The 18,429-nt window shown below is 31.8% G+C and overlaps 1 protein-coding gene across 2 annotated transcripts in view; it reads right to left on the bottom strand.

Annotated features, from left to right (window-relative positions):
* The window catches only part of LOC126775931 (prestalk protein-like), a 61,960-nt gene that overhangs the window by 15,857 nt on the left and 27,674 nt on the right, over window positions 1-18,429 (bottom strand). The window lies entirely within an intron of this gene.

The following is an 18,429-nucleotide window of genomic DNA, read 5'->3' as shown; positions in this document are numbered from 1 at the left end:
TACTTAACTGCATCGCGGTTGGGCAATCGTATAATATGATTTTATAATTTCACAATCTAATACGAATGCCTCGTTATTATGAAATCGTAATGTTTTATTTAATTTTCATATGTAACAATTCTATAATAGTAATTTATTATACATGGGTGTGGGTGTTGGTTGCACGCATACGAAACTTTTGATGCGATCAAGTATAGTTTTAAAATTACATAAGTTTGAGTATATTTTTATACTTTTTTTTCACTGAGACTCCACGACGTTGTTTAAATTGCTGTCAAATTTGTAAAATAAACTTTATAATTTCTAATCTTACTTTAACAGGCGGTAGTTTTTAACAAGATTTTTCTAGCAACGGCAATGCTACTGGCCACTTTTATGTTACAAGTGTTAAAAAAAGGTTATATAATATAAGTCATTACACAAAAAAGAAGGTTTAATTAATTATTATTATTTCCTTAACTATTGTAAAATCAAGTTTAGTTTTTATTTTTATTTATTCTAACATAGCCTGTTTTGTGAGAACAATGAACGAATTAATGAAAGAGCCCGCTTAAACAATATTGACATAGAATTTATCAATTTCAATCTCGGGAACATATAAATCTCTAAAACTAAAAACACATAATACCTATAGTGTACGTGCTATGGTGTGATGCAGTTTATTCAATCTTTATAAATATATTATATTATCATATACAATATCACGCTCTGAGAGCAGCCATTGTTTGCTTATCATTACACCGAAGAGCGCTTACGTAATTTTAAGTAGAGCATTATCATGCTAATTCTGCTTTCTCCTGCTTGCACTCAATTTTCTTATATAGGTTACTGAACCCAAATTAAAAAAAAAAGAAATGAAAAAAAAATCATATGGACATAAGGCACAGTATTAAGTAACAAAAGTCAAAAATAATATATTAACGGTGAAGTATTTTTTCTTGTATCAAAAGTGTTTGTAATATGTTTTTCGGTATCTACATATATTGTTATAACGAGATAGCTACAATTGTGAAGTAATTACTTTTTATCCAGCAGTGCTATTATGAATTCGCTTCATTACTCAACCTTGTAATTTTGACAGGCGATTTATGGTGTGTTATAATTGTTATGGGCATTGTCGTACATCACTTTTTGAAGCTTGTTCTTACAGAATAGGCCTACGAGTTTTTAATTTTACAAATTTTAAAAGTCAAAATTATGCAGCTTCACACACAAACACACACACCGTATTAAATTATAGATTAAAAAGTTTATTATTTGAGGTTCGAAGCCTCGAAGAATAATTTTTGTTGCTTCGTAAAATTATCTGATACCAAAATTATCTTTTTAAATTTGTGTTCCTGAGACATAATGAGTTTTATACTACTTGAAATATTTTATGGCTTCACCTGTTTATAAACGGCATCTGCTTAATAATTAAAACATTAATACGTTTTAAAATATTTAATAACTAACGGCTTAAACTATAAATTATATTTAGGGAGTATTTAACGTTATAGTTTTTGTAAATTTATTGTACACAATGGATCGTACAAGAAATAACAACAACAAAAAAAACGTACAAAGACTGACTTGTCCCAGTAAGAGATCTCTTGTATTCAACCTTTGAGGTACTAAAAGGAGAATATATCAAATTACGGATAGCCAGTGTACAAACTTAAAGCAAAATATAAATAAAGAAAGTAAAATATAAGTAAAAACTTCTGTTTAAGAACATCGATGAGAATAAATAAATAAATATAAGAAATATAAGAGTAAATAGTAAAGATATTTTATTGTATATTGTCGACATACAAATGTCATATACATTAAGACAATGGAGTCTGTATTAATTAGCTCGATAAAAGTAAAATAAAACTTTATGGTAGTAAAATATCAAATATATACTTCGTAAACAAAGGCATATATTATGCATTTAGACGTTAATTAACTTACAAAGAGACTTTAAATATTTCGAGCAGTACTTTATAATAAATGCAGAAGACTATACGAATGTTTCAAAGCTAGTTTTAACTTGCATTAGTTAAACGTGCTTTCGAAATAATAATATGCAATACTGCATACAATAGTTGATTCATGGAACTAATTCTAAAGATTGAATAATAGAAAAATAGTGGACATTATTTATTTGTTGTTCTTAATTTTTTTATTAAATATAAATTGAAAACTAAAGTAATTCTAAACGTACTCGTAATTGATGAGGTGTAGTTTTATATGCACTTAATAATGTTATACGATGAAAGTATGTAATAAATCTTTGTACACTCGTAACTCATAAAATGAAAACAGAATGATACCGCACAGTTTTCCGAACATGTCAGTAAAACCCAACAACAGTGAACCCGAAGCTTGAACGAAAATAAAACATAAAAGTTGTTTGTGTCCGCTATTGGGCTGAACATCCACGTGGGAATGAATATTGTGCGATCTATCGCTTATTACAATGTCGGGGGCAGTGATTTAAAACGATATGGTCAGTTTTAGCTGGCCATGTCATGAAATTATCTTATGTTTCCCGTATCTTATGTAAGTCTGTTTTAACTTGGGTAGCTTAGGTAAAGATTTTTTTCAAGCATGCGAAGGCGATCCCGTGGCGCTCCTCGTAAGATGGAAAGGGTACCGCTGGTTTTTAGTTGGTATTTTGATGTTCGGGGCCTTCCCGTTCCCCACTGTTCCCGTAGGGGAACGCGTAACGCGTTTTTTCAGCGATAAAAAAAGGAAAATATTTTTTGCTGTTATGTACTTAATTGTATACCCTATTTCAAGCGGAATAGGAGTAAAGGTAAACAAATCGTAGTAAACAAATTGCATCCGATTTTCTAATTGTTCTGCTGTATTACGCACTATAAACAGTTCTTGATTAATTTACCTTTGTTTATAATACAACACTATTCCATTTAATTAGTTATAACCACATTAATTTAATTTTCGAAATTCCGATTACAACTTTGCGGACATTGAAAATGTCATTTTTTCGCGAAGCCATAGTGAATCACAGATTATTCAAGTTCTCGACCAATGATATTGCGTCAATTGATATCGGTGTCAAAGTTGTTTCTTTGGGTTTACTCCTCTTGTGCCAGGAAAAGGTTATTAATACCCACAGTATTTGAGTTGGTTATTTTACAATAATTAATTTGGAAATAAAATATAATATTGTATTGTAACTTCGGTTACGTGTACCATGCAATTTTAAAAGAGTTTAAAAGATTTTTTTCTTATTTTAAAAATAGCATTAAAAAATATCATGTTTATATAACATCAAAAATTTAACATTAGTTAAGCAAATAAAAAAAAAAACAAAAGCACAATTTTAAAATTATTTAAATCATAAGAAAATTATAATATATGTTTTTGATAATTTGGCTGTTTATATACTATCGTATTAAAAAAAAATCTCATTTACGAAAAATATTTCTATTACTAAACCTAGAGTCCGGGCTAAGCTCTAATTGAGATTACAAAGTGTGAAATACGTAAATTATTTTTAAAAAGATATAAAATTGTCAACTACATATTCAGTGGTCGATAAGGCTTATGGGTAAGTTTTAAAGTGAGTGAACTCTAGCGTTGTAACGTCGTACTTGAATGACGCAAGACCCGGTGTTTTGAGTGAAAGGCAACGAGATGCGTTTTCGTTCGATGTGCAACTTTCTTCTTATTTTATAGAAAAAAAAAAACAAAAATATATAAAGGCTTGAATCCTCTTAACAATGAACTAGCCATTGTTACTATTAAAGATAATCTGATCTTATCTGGACATACTTATGATACGATTTTTCAAACACATCAATTTTACAAACATAATTTCGATTTGATCTGACGATAGCCCAACTTTGTCAAATATTTTAATTAAATTGTTTTAAGTTATCTCTTATGTAATTATTTAGAGTAATGCTTTTACATTGTTCAAAACTTTGTCGACTATCATTCTAGTTAACTATTCAAGTTCGTGGAACTGTTATTAATCTTTACGATCAAATCTCCTGTAGGTATATTTTTTAGGTTATAATTTTTTAACATTGAGTTTTCTTTGAATAATAACATTTATATTCCATTCAGAATAAAATACGTAAAAAGTAAGTCTTTCGACTACTTATACTTTATACAGAATTGTAAATTAGTTGGTAGAGTACGTTGCATTTGGCGTCTTGAACATTATAATAGTTTTTATTACTAGCCACATTTAATGGAATTCATTTAAATTCTCTTATCTTTTGCGTGGTAGATATCAAATAGTGGAATATCCTATTGGATTTAGCGTAAGCATTTTATATTTTATTAATTCGAAAGTTTTTGGTCAATCAATATATGTAATAAAATTTACAAATATATAGAATTTACAAAAAGAAATTTTATGAATCTAAAATCCATCTGTTCTTATTTAGCTTTAAATCAACTGTATAAATAAGCATTTAGTCTGAATTAGAAAGTGAATCGTTACATTTATGGAATACAAACGATGACGAATCAGACTAGACACGACTTCGAAATGACTCGTGAGCGGTTTCACTTCAGTTCTTGTAAAAATAGCCTCATGGTCGCTGAAGTATCTTTCGTAAAAAAAAAAAACTTTTTTAATTATTTTGAAGTAAAGTATTATTCAGCTTACTCATTCATAATAAAACAAAATATATCTATTTTTTATATAAAAAAACTGCATTAAATATTTATGTCAAATATTTTTCAACGTTGTATATATAGGTAGGTTATATATTATACTACTGAGCTTAATATTTTAATTAAGCATTTCTATAAAACTTTCACGCATAAAGAAAATTATACCGTCCGCTACTATTATGACGTATGTATATTAATAGTTGCATTCGTTTTTATTTTATTGTTAAATAAGAATTTGTTCTAAATTGACGTATGCGAATCCATAGATAAAAAAACTGGTAAAGTGTGAGTCGATATCGCGTAGAGAACGTACGCATATTACGAGGTATTATGATAGAAACGTTTAAATAATAACAAATAACGTTATAACAATAAAATAATTACATGACGACGACTACTTAACTCGCGACGCGAAAAAGCTCTCATTTATATCACAAACTAAAACCACATTAGAATTTGTTATTACCAATAGCATAAGTGTTTTTAAAATATCAGCTTAATCGGTTGATTCGAACTGAGTTAATATTTAATTACAAAACTTGTAATCCTTAAAAATTTTATAATAGCTTTCTAAGTATGAATAATCTTATGAAAAAATTGATATGGCATACAAAGAATTTAAAAAATCAAAATTTAATAGAAGATTTGTTTATATCCGCTGATAATTATGATCCGATCACTAAATTCAGTAACAAATCTCAATCATTTTATTCAGTAGATATATATATACATATATTATAGTCAAAGGTTGTCCATTGCCATACAACGCGGAAATGCGGCCTGCATTATGGGCAGCTTTGCGTCGGGTGGGAATCGGGAGGGACTATTTTAAAATTTGACTAAAATAATAAAAATTAATAATGTAAATTTAAATCAAATCCTATGTAATGATCATGATTTCTGTAATGTAATAAAATGTTTGAAATTAATTAAAAAAAAACTATTTACAGTAGTAAATTATAACATCTTAAATTAGTGACAATTATAATATTATACACTTTTAAACTAAATTCAGTAGATTCTGTGTAAATAGACTGTAACATATTGTTTATATGACAGCAGACAGACAGATACTAGTGATTATATAAGGGTTTTGTATTTTGATCGGATATACGAAACCCTAAAAACATCACCGAACATGATTACTATGGAGATGACTTATTGTATGTAAATTTTAATTGTGATTGAAAATCATAATAGATATATTATAGTTATAGTGCTCGTAAAACTTTCGAATATGAAAATAAATCGAGGTACATAACTTATATATAGTTTAAAAAACCAGTATGTGCACATGTGTTAGTATATAATCAAATATAATACTTATGATTGACATAGTTATAAGTCCTTTAAATATATTGCATATTCACGAATGAAGTGTGTGTCTCGAAGAACAAAATTGTCCGATAATTAAAAATCCTACAATTTAAAATCAAAAGGAAAAGAGTTCGCTAAGCTTTCTTTTATTTTAATGTAAAAAATATGCTAAAAAAATAATATTCGAAATGGCATTTATTTATGTTCAGTATATCCAACAAAAATAACAAAAGCTGAAATAACAAATATAAAGATAATAAAACTAAAAATAGGTAATTCGAAAATTGAATCATAGAGTTATGCCTTAAGAGGTATAAAGCAAAATTGTTAATCTCTTATTTTTCAAATCCAGTTCAAAATTAGAAATAAAAGGTTATATGTATAATTTAACCTTATTATATTTTTCAGCGGTTAATAAAATTTAATCTATTACATCTTTAGATCTCTAAAAGATTTAGATTCAATTTTAAAGATTAGTAAGTATTTACAATTTTTTTTATTTATAATTATATTTACAAATTAGCTAGTGCTAAGCAACGATGAAAAGTTTCTTATTTTTTCCGCGAAAAACCACATCTGTCGCATGTCAAAGAATAAGCAAAGAAATATTTATTTTTTAAATCAGACGCTGTGGCGCTGTTAAGACGAGAGTATTACGGAAAAAAATTGTCAGCGGTTTTTATTAGTTACCATATTGCGCTTTAAGCGCGCTCGTAATGTTACAGACCTAATTGACCTATTATATTAACCAACAAAATTAAACACAAAAACAATACTTTCTACTCGATCCTATCGCCTTGAGTGCAAACCAGCAATTCCGCAAAGCTATTAAGCTTTATTTTATAGAAGGGTGAACTAAAAAAAAAAAACTTACAAATATATATTTTTGAATTCTTAAATTAAATTTTAAATGTTTATTTACTGTGTCGAGATAAATAAAATCAGGGTTTCCTAATAAAATAAATACATTTTCTCGAGCAGTGGCATAGAATGACAATATAAGAGAGCGTCATGCCATTTTTCTTAATCCAAGGCACGCCGATGGATGTTCCACATCCAAAGACATTTTATAATAATAAAAAGGAAACAGATAATTATCAGATAACAAATGAGTTACGTAATGTATCCCACTTACCGAATCAATACATTTAAAAAATATAATTTCGATCAATTCTGAAAGATATGTTATAGGGCTAAAATATTATTTAAAAATAGTTGCATATTCACGTAAAACATGTGATACGAAAACCACAGAATTTAGTCGATGTTAACAACCCCAGCCACGTTCCCAATATATAGATCTCATCTTCATGTCCGAAGTTCTCACGAATGAAACCGTTTGTACTCTTCGTTTATAAATAAAATATGATAGTATGCCACTTCCGTTTTTTTCTGTTCTTAGAAATAATCCATAACTGGCCGGTTCAAGTTTCACTGGTCCGTTTTGGCTTTCGTTTTTATTTACAATGCGACAATGCGTCGTCGACACATGTGACCTTTGGTGAAATCCAGTTTCGCTGTGTGCTGAGTACGTATGTGTGTATATATACACATATAATAAAACGAAAACGGCGTGGTGTCTGTTTAGGAATTGCTTTAGGAGGTATATAATTTTTTTTTATTTGAATAAATTAGCCTTAGAAAGGTTACTCATTTAGAAAGGTTAATAATAATGTCCTCCAGACCGATTTTGGCCACGACGGCCAATCAAATAGAGAGATTAGCCAACTGCGCTGAGATATAATAGTGCACAAATGTATGCGCAAACACAAGTGTGCTCTCAATTCCCTAGTTCTCATAATCCGATGGGACGGCAATCCGACCCGACTGGAAAGAGTTCAGGCGCAGGATGAACGGCTTTACGTACTTTCTGAGTCACGGGAGTGTAAACACTTCTAACTTCCGAGCTGCTACTGAGAACCCAATAACTTTTTATTCGCCTGTCCTGGGAATTGAACCCAGGACCTCCGGGTCTGCATCCTTACATCTAGCCACTATACCAACGAGGCAGTCAGTCAGTATAAAGGTTTATATCACATTACACTACAAGTTACGACCCACGTGGGCCGAGCAGGAACGTTTAACTCAGGTGAAACCGCGCGGTTTAAGTAGTATTACATACCCCAGTTATTGAATAAAACAATTAGCGTCGATAGTCTATGGTTTACGGGTCACATGTAAAGTCGCAGATCTGACCATTGTCGTCCCCACTCCTAAAACAAACTCTATGTACGCTTAATTGGTAAACGGGAATATATATATCTTTTTTTTAGTCAGCCCATCACGTCAGTCAGAAAGGCTTGCACAATAACGTCTGAATCGTTAATATTAATATAACGGCTATAAACTAAGCATATAACAGCTTAGTTAACAAAATTAAACGTAGGTATGTTAAGTATATACATATATTAACTTACAAGGGCTTAAGGTCAATGTGGGTCAAACTATACGCACATCAGAATTCCTCAAAGGTTCTAAAGGGATAAAGGTCTTGCTGACTAAACTTCATAGCTTTGGGAATTACATTTCTGTATAATTATTATTTTAGTTTTACACATTATACTCGTACTTATCTAAACATACTTATTAATTTTGGATGGCAGTTTAATTGCTAATATTACTTAATAAATGTACAGGTGGTATAGCTTTGTGCAAGCTCTTCTGGTAGGTACCACCCACTCATTAGATATTCTACCGCAAAACACCAGTACTTGGTATTGTTGTGTTCCGGTTTGAAGGGTGAGTGAGCCAGTGTAATTACAGGCACAAGGGACATAACATCTTAATTCCCAAGATTGGTGGCGCATTGGTGATGTAAGTGATGGTTAACATTTCTTACAATGCCAATGTCTATGGACGTTAGTGACCACTTATCATCAGGTGGCCCATATGCTCGTCCGCCTTTCTATACTATAAAAAAAACATCGTGCACAGATACTGGTACCGATATTTATTATTATACAATGTCTAGCTATTCTGGCTCAAGTAACCATTTACACTTTCAATGTTTCGCGAAACCTGTTTGATTGATCTAAGACGTTATCGGTTTAGTAGTTAAGATGTAAAACCTAAAAAAACAAACTCACATTCGCATTTATAATATTAGTAAGGAAACTATTGAAATTAATAGTTTCTCTTGATAGATTTATTATTTATGACCACTGTCGTTAATTATTTATATTTTTATAAAAAAAAATGCAAATATTTTCAATTTCAAACGACGCTCTGTCATTTTTTGCATCTGTCTGGGTTGAAGAAAGCATTAAGCCGTAAATATATTAACTATTCATTTGAAGGTGAGTTGAATTTCTGATACTTTTTGGTAGAGCTTTGGGCAAGCCGGTCTGGGAGGGTACAGACCCATTACATATTCTACTACCAAACAGTAATATTGTTGTGTTCCGGTTTGAAGGATGAGTGAGCAAGAGGCGCATTGACGATGGATGGGATGGTTAATATTTATTACAATGTCAATGTGTATGGGCGATGGTGACTTACCATCAGGTGATCCGTCCGCCTTCCCATTTTATATATAAAAACTTTACGCTTTTCTTTAATTAACATACATTTCGTCCCCTTTCAAACGTTCCTTTTACATGAAATTCGAACAGACTAGCTGAAAGAGATTGCGCGAGGTATTTACGTGCACCGCTCCTTGATCAGTACGGCATATATATATTACATGTACTATATTTACGAGTACATTAAAACTTTTATCTACACAAAGACAAAATTGTTATGGTTGAATTCTAATATTTAAAATTGCTTATATACTCTTATTATGGTGTGTAATTTTGCTTTTACGCACACGTAAGTAGGAGACGGTGTATGAAGTAGCAAATTTTATCAACAAAACTTTAACTTAGTCTCAATAATAAAATTAATTAAAGTGACGTAAACTGTAACGAGCGGCGAGTAGCAAGTCTTACTTGTTAATGTTTTATATAAAGCTGTCAATTGTAGAAAGACACCGCTACGGGCGAAAGGCTAGTGGCCAGTAATTATTAAAAGGAAAGCTAGTCGTGACAAACAAACCGACACACACATGGGTCATTGAGTTTGCGCATACACTTTCACCATTTCTCTACTACTCAACCATCCCTGAGTTAATCATTGAATATTTTAAACTTACGATTAATATGGCGCTACGTAAAAAAAAGGTTTTATACTTTATAAAATGTATGAATATTTTAGAAATTTTTTGTGGAAAATTGCTTGTAGGTTGTAAAATTTTAAATTAAAATTATGTCAATTTTTTATATATATGTAGTCATCGTCGTGTCTGTTTGTGATCAGAGAACTTTCCAACGACTTGACTGATTGAAATCATATTCACACAAAATATTTCTGTCGAGACGATGGTCCATATAAATATAAAACAAAATACATGGTATCCTTTTCAAACCTTCACCGAAGAAAGAGATAACTGTATTTGAGTTCTATCAAATCGAGTGTACAAAAGAATCGAGACTGATATCTTTAAAATATTTCCATAAACTGAATTGAATGTTTCAATATCGCTCCGGAGGGATTTAAGTATCCTAGTTGTGTGCTATTTTTATAAAAGCGATTTTTAAAAATTGATGCATGAAACGACATGCATCTATTAATATAATTAATGTTAATATTTTCTGTATAAAATATATATATTTTATAATCATATACAATTCGTAAATGTCCTATAGTTGGGGAAAGGGTTAACCCACCACGTTATTGCACTGTATCTTGGGGGCAATCCATGTGGGTGAATATCCAACATATGCGTGATGTTTCCATTTACTCCTTGATGCGCGATACGATACTTACACATTTATGTCATAATTACAAATTAAAATATAGATGCCATGATCTCTACAACAGCGTTGGTAAAAAAAAAGTCGGGCGCTAATTTATAAACCGTCATTTTGTTGGTGAACAGAGAGGTAAATTAATTAATTATTGGCACGACTTTTGATTTATTGCCTGTGTTCAATTATGTTTTTTTAATTTTTAAGAGTAATTGGGTGAGTAATTTACATCAATTTGTATTATTTGGTGTTCATTTTTTAATAAAGACCAATTCGAGGTTTTTGTAATACTTTTTTTTTATATTCGCCGGGAGGGCAAATGACTCTACTCCACCTGATGGTAAGTGGTAGTAGAGTCCAAACGCGACGACGGCCAGTACAGACGGGAAAAACGTTCTGCACTAGCTGCCTTCGCCTTGCCGGCCCGCAAGATGCCTCTTCACGCCTCGTTTGAAGGAACCCGGGTTGTAAGAGGAGGGGAACACGTGAGCTGGTAAGGAATTCCATTTTTTGGAAGTGCGACAAAGAAAGGAGTTGCCAAATTTCTTTGTTCGCGATGGAATTGATGTCACAGTTAGGCGATGACATCGAGAACCAGCTCGCGTGGACTTAAGAAGGAAGGGGGAAGCAGGAATTAGAGAGAATAATTCCTCAGAGCACTCGCCGTGATACAGTCGTTAGAAAGCGCTCAGTGCTACTATCTCACGACGCAATTGTAAAGGTTCAAGGGTGTTTGTGACCTTTACGTCGGCAATAATGCGCACTGCACGTCGTTGCAACCGGTCCAAGGCCTCCAATAGGTACTTAGCGGAGCCATCCCAAAGGTGCGAGCAATATTTTTAATACCAGATATTCTGGATGCCAAATATATATATATATATATAAGTATATTCTGTGGCGCTTTTCCCAATCCAAGAATTCCTTCCAATATGCTGCCTTGACTCTCACTTTACTATTACAAAGTATGCGACGCAATCATAAAATTTTGAATATATTTCAGGTTAAAATAGCATACAAATTCATCTCGTGTTAGTTCGCTGAAGTTTCGACTTCCGAATCTCTTCGATGAAATTTTGAGTCGTATCTAAATTTTAATTACATCAATGTAAATTTGAGCTCAGCTCGGAATGTAACATAACGTTTGATGGCTCGTAAAATATAATTAAACTTTGAAATTAAGCGAATAGCAATAAAGCATAAAATATAGACAGGATCCAATGTATATGCTTAATTTGGTTTTTAATTCATCTCGTGCTTGGCGGTGAAGGAAAACATTGTGAGGAAACTTTGCATGTATCTAATTTCACTGAAATTCTGCCACATGTGTATTCCGTCAACTCGCATTGAAGTATGTGGCGGAATAAGCGCCAAAACCTTGTTCTCAAAAAGGAGAGAAGCCCTTAACCCAACAGTGGAATGTTCACATATTGCTACTGGGTAATTTATAAAATGAAATATAGTTTTCCTGGCATGTACATCTAGTTTCAATTTTCGAGAAACAGTAAAATACACAAATGCATTTTTACGTTATTGTATCCTATAATATTAAATTATTAATTCTGGTACATCAATTTATTTCGTTTATCTCGGAAACAACTCTCACGTTTTGACTGTTTTCAAATAAGGTTTTATTTCATCGACAATCATTTAATTTCATCTATACAAGTGTATTTCTTAAAAAAATATCATAAAAAAATATTATTTCATTAATTTTATTATTATATAAACTCTGTTGCGTACTCGGTAGGTACTACTAATGATAAAACTATTAACATATTTTTTTTTCTATTCGATTTTCGATTGACACTGTTTGTTATTTTCCTAAGACCTATGTATATACATACGTTCACCCATCATCATTAACTTTATTTCATTTCAGGGTCAATTTAGCCATACTGGTACGATTGGCACACATCATTCAGAGTTTATGTACATATTTCTTGGAACTTATTCCACCACTCAGCAGCATTGTGACTCATGTAGGTTTCCTTCGTCGTCGAGCACTATATAAATTATAAACACAAATTAAGCTCATGAAAAATCAATGGTGCTTGCCCGGGTTTGATCCACCAACATTCAGACAAAACGTGACGTTTTCACATAGCCCGCGGCGTGACACTGGCGAAGGGGATAATCGAAAGGTCGTACGATATACTTGTACCCTTAACTGTAACACGTTTCCATCAATAAATGACATTTACCACTATAATAAAATTTACGAGGTACGTGCGCTTCGTGTTGTGAATATTTACGAAACAAATTTTGCCACGTATGTTCTTAATTTCCATCTGGCAAACAATACAAAATTTAAATAAGCACGTGTCAGAATATTAAAGTCCTAAACTAAAAAAATAATTAAAAAAAAACATGAAATCTTTTTTCGCTTAAATAATAATTAATTTGTCCAGAAGAAACAATTCATATTTTTATTTAAATTAAATAATTGTGTAACTGTATCATGTATGTAACAAAGAATGTGTATTTTTTATATTTATACACACATTGTTACTGATTACTGTTTTTTATTCACTCACTTTATCACCATCTTCATCGCTTGCGAACGTCTATGGACGATGGTGACCATTTATCATCAGGTGGCTCAACTGCCCATCCACGTTCCTATTTTATATACAATATAAATACATACTCATATTTATTTCTAGAACTAGATCAAATTTAGTGGAATTATTTTATTTACTTTAGATACGAATGAAATATTTTTACAATATTTTTTCGATTGAACTGAAAGCTATATTTGGCAGGCACTGACCGTAACTAATAGGATTGGTGTATTGAAATTTCTATAAATATTTATTTTTGCGAAATAATAATAAAACGATGGACCATTTAGTTTTTAGGCTTAAAACATTGCTTCTAAGTACCGAAATTTCCCATTTCTCCAAATATATTGGTAATGTTCATCTATAATAGATTAAGACGAAATAGTTCAGTTTTATGAACCGATTTCCTCGTTTTTTTTTTAAGTTTAGTAGCTATTATAAATATATAATATAAAGAAGCTTTGGAGCTATCATTAAAATATTGAAAAAAGAATAGAAAATAAAATGTTCGAAACAAGGAAATCATATATGTCTTCCTAAAATTTTCAATAAATGGTCAAACTTCTATCGCTGGGCGAACAGTAGTAATAATATTATATTAACGACCTCGATTTTAAGTAGAGCACAAAAAAAAATTGTACCTCTTTAAAATCATACAAGTAATAATTATAATTAATTATGTCTTAAGCATATAATACTGTTATAAAGAGATAAAATATAATTCACAATCATCGTTCTGAACGTCCGAATACTTTCACCTGACTCATGCGACGAGCGCGTGAAAATTTAACATTTTAGAGAGTTTGCGATTAAGGTTTGTTGTTGGTTGATTTTTGTTGCTAATGTACTGTAAGAGATAAGGCGTTCATTCTTGTTCCCTTAGCTTAAACTTTTTTGGCGTACAAAAGCAATTTTGATTTATAACATCTGCATTACGTATCTGTCTCATCGATCTAGTAGCTGCTCTTTGGCTGCAAGTCATGAAGCCCCGGGTTCGAATTGAGGGATTTTGCCTATAAAATTAATTATGTTTGCGTGAAAATCTCAGTAGCAAAAAGGAAAATTATGGCAGGTTAGCAGTGTTATGCTCGAGTGGTCACGGTGAGCACATACATAGATAATTATTGTAAACCTGAATTTTCTTCGGTCGTATTAGAATAATTTGTCTTAACAGTTCCTGTATTTATGGATGTAGTTACTTGATGGTACCATCATAATAATTGACTGACAGTCTCCATTGAATACTCAATGACGCCACCTGAAGTGAAACCTTTAAACATCACGAATATATTACGTAGGTATCCAATAACGTATGACTTTCAAATGACTACGTTAATAGAGAATTTGCTTAAATAACTAGAATCATAACTTTATATATTTGATATTGCTATTTCAAAAAGGAATTTATTTAATAAATAAAACTGAAAATGCTGATAACTTAAACGCAAAAGAGAATTTGCTATACGTTTTACGTCAGCCACTTCTAAAATCATCCGCTTCGTGAATAGCAAATCGCATCTCGATAAACCAACGGAGCTTTTACTGCTCGCTACTCCGGAGTTATACTCAGTTATGATACCATTTTGTTTTCTATTGTGAAAACTGGCGCTGCTAAAATTACAATCACGTAATCTGTATACTTAAACGAAATAAAATTAACACATTGGAAGGATATTTTGTACACATTAATATAGTTATTTTAAGGAATAATTGAAGAGAAATCGGATATATTTTTTAATTTTATTCAAGAAGACAAATAACTAAGAAGTCTACCTGATGTTATGTATGATTGCCGAAACACAGTAACGCGAAGTATGTTAGTTTGACGTAAGATTAACTCACGCGCAGGTAATATACTATAGATTTCAGTAAAATTAGACACAAATAGATTTCCTCACAATGTTTGTCTTCACTGCCGAGCACGTGATGAATTCCCGAAAACACCCGAATATTCAGTGTCGCATGCCTGGGCTTGAAGCCGCGATCATCGGTTAAGATTCAAGCGATTTGTGTAGTCCAGTGGCTATCTCGACTCTTCTACCGGTAAAATATTATAATGGAGACGTACAATTTGTATGTTTAGATTATTATCATGCTAAAATAGCTTCACGGATTATATCGTTCATTAAATATAAGGTTCGATTCATACAAAACTGTTATTATTTATTTTCAATCGCAGTTTACCGAAATTTTGAGTGAACGCAGCTCTCACAATTTCACTGACAAAAATTGTGTGTTTAAATTTTAACCCGAATTAAATTAACAACTGCAGGCATAACGAAGTTATGAAAAATTCTTACTCTAAAAATGTTTTGTGTCGTTTCAAATAAATAATATTAAATAATACACATATCAAATCTGAGCAGACCAAATCATGGCCAACTCAACTCAATACGGCAAATGATAAAGATTATAAGATAATTTATTTAATTGTTTATCTTAGAACAATGATCGTACTCGGCTTACGAATTCCTACTGTTGTTTGTATAAACTATATCTCTCTATCTCGTTCGACTTGGATCACTATTGCGTTATAAACAAAACTCGTGGAACATCGCTCCTGTAGCCTCGAGGCTTTTTGTTTGTTGTAAATAAAATTTAATTACATAGAATATATTTCAGATGTCATTTGCACTTTCAAATAGTCAGTCCCTGGCTGACCGAGCTTCGTTCGGCTATAACAATAAGTTATAATAAGTAGTCGTTCGAAATCTTCGCTAAATACAAAATTTAAGCCAAATCGTTAGAGTCATTTCCGAGATACACGAAACAAAGTTATATGTAAACAAGAATTGCTAATTTCATTAGATGTGTAAACATAATTTGTATAAAGTCAGCAAGGTAAATTATATTTAGCGTCGTTGGTCTAGTTGTCAGCTCTTTATGCAATTCTCAATGTCTCAGGTTCAAGTTCGGGGTCGGGCCAAGTTATTGAGTTATGTGGGTTGCCGATAGTACACTGATTTGTGCTCAATTTATGCACATTATCATGTCCGGCGCAGTAAGCTAGTCAATAGGAATAGCTGTCGTTGCTATAGCATGGGTAACGCAAGCACAGGTATACTATAATAACTCCTGCGTAGTTGGATATTCTCCGTTCAGAATGACCGCCGTGACTACTAACGATCTAAATCTTACATGTTATTGACAACAAAAATCCTAACACAAATAGATAATTTATTCTTTAGTAACATTTCATTATTCCTTATACAACAAATAATTGTCTATTATATATTAAGGCATTTTTTCTTGTAACAATAATGATATCAGGCATTCTTCAAGAGAAGAAGACTCATTATGAAAAACTTGAAGAGTCTAAACTTAGTAGTGATATGCTCCTTCAGTGAAGACCCTCGAGGTAACAATCCACCTTCTTTAGCTGCAGCGCTTGACCTGATTTCGCTGGTATCTTGCACTAAGCTAAGATTGTAACCCCCTTTCAAACCCTTCTACTCTTTTTTATAACGATTCCATTGTTTGTTTAAAACGTGAGACCATGACATTTCATACGGCCGTGAAATTTTTACATAGTTTTTATAGTTATTTTGTTTAACATTATATGAATTTATTGTTACTTGTGCAATACATGTAGAAGATATTAAATATGTCCTTTATGTAATACTAGTTATATGCTGACAATAGCCACGGCTATGCTCGCGTCATAATTGGGAATGCCACAATACTAATAAATACTGATTTTTTTCTTTAGCTTTTTTATCAAAAATAAAGAATTTTCATGCAAAACTTTATCCCCTTAGTGCTAACCTACTTTGTAAAAGGAACCCGTATGCAAATTTTGCTGTGCGGTGATATGTCAGTCAGTTATTATTTTATACATATAGATTGATGCAAGTTAGAACATGGAACTCGGGGCGTATTCAGGAATATTCGCTTCTAACGGTATTAATTGCGTAGGATCCGCCCGACGCATATTAGTACTACGTAGTAGCCCAGTACAATAAAAGCATGAATGTTAAGGTTACATTAAACATTCTAGAAAATTCGAAATGAACAGAAGGTACATAGTAGAGTAGTAAATAGACAAAAAATATTAATTTTTCAATTATTTTCTTCAATTCACCCGCTCAATGTGATAACCAAAATTTGAAAATGAAAATACTTGAACACTATCATTAAACATACGTTTCTATTTAAAACATATTTAAAGTAAATAATATTGCAATCGATTCGATTAACGGATAAAAAAAATTGAATGCACAAATTAGGCATAGGCTTAACTATGATTTCATTCGCTGCACATCCGTTACGAGCGATGCGTTCACTGACCTACACGCGGATGCACGCTGGGAACATTGCTCGTTATAGCGGGTAACACCGATACCAGTTCAGCTATTGAAATAGCTTCTCTTTTTCTAACCAATCGAATGTTTTCTACGAGAAAGTTAAGAATCGTCACATTTTTTACTATTTATGGTAAAAGATAAACCTAGCCATAGGTTTTGGTTATTTTCTAATCAATTAAAAAATACAGCGTCTGTTTTTTCGATTCCATTTGCAACTTTGAATATTATAACTCTTTTATATAAGTACTAATAACAGAAGCACGAAGGTAAATTTTCATTACATGTCATTTTAGTTTCGAACTATACTCAATTTCAAGAAAGTTTTAAGCTAAGCCGAGCGAAAGCGGAATATTTGCTGAAGAAATTTGATTGCCATTATTTGACAATATACTTGTAACATTTCAAGAATGTCAGTCTGCCTGTAAGAAAATTTAGGTTGTCTTTGTTGAAATACTTTATAGCGTCAGTAATAAAATTATAAATACAACGAGTTATCCTCGTAATTAAACTGATAATGAGATTAAAATTGATGAGTATTTTAGTCAAAGATTTTTGATGAAGGCAGACGAGTAAATAGGCCATCTTTTTATACATACATACATATACGTAGGCAGGCTGGCAATTAAGCCACCTAATGGTAAGTGGTCACCATCGCCCATATGCATTGGCATTGTTAGGTACCTTATCTAACATCGCCAATGCGCCACTAACCTTGGTGCCTGTAGTTACATTGGCACTCAGCCTTCAAACCAGAAGTGGTACCTAGGCGGGTTTGCACAAAGACCTCCCACTAAGTGATGGGAAGTGGTCACCTTCACCTGTAGAACAGAGACTCTAAAA

Source organism: Nymphalis io, chromosome 19, assembly GCF_905147045.1.
Source record: "Nymphalis io chromosome 19, ilAglIoxx1.1, whole genome shotgun sequence".
Taxonomy (NCBI): domain Eukaryota; kingdom Metazoa; phylum Arthropoda; class Insecta; order Lepidoptera; family Nymphalidae; genus Nymphalis; species Nymphalis io.
Note: the sequence above shows the minus strand (reverse complement) of the source record. Positions and strands in the feature narration are given on the sequence as shown.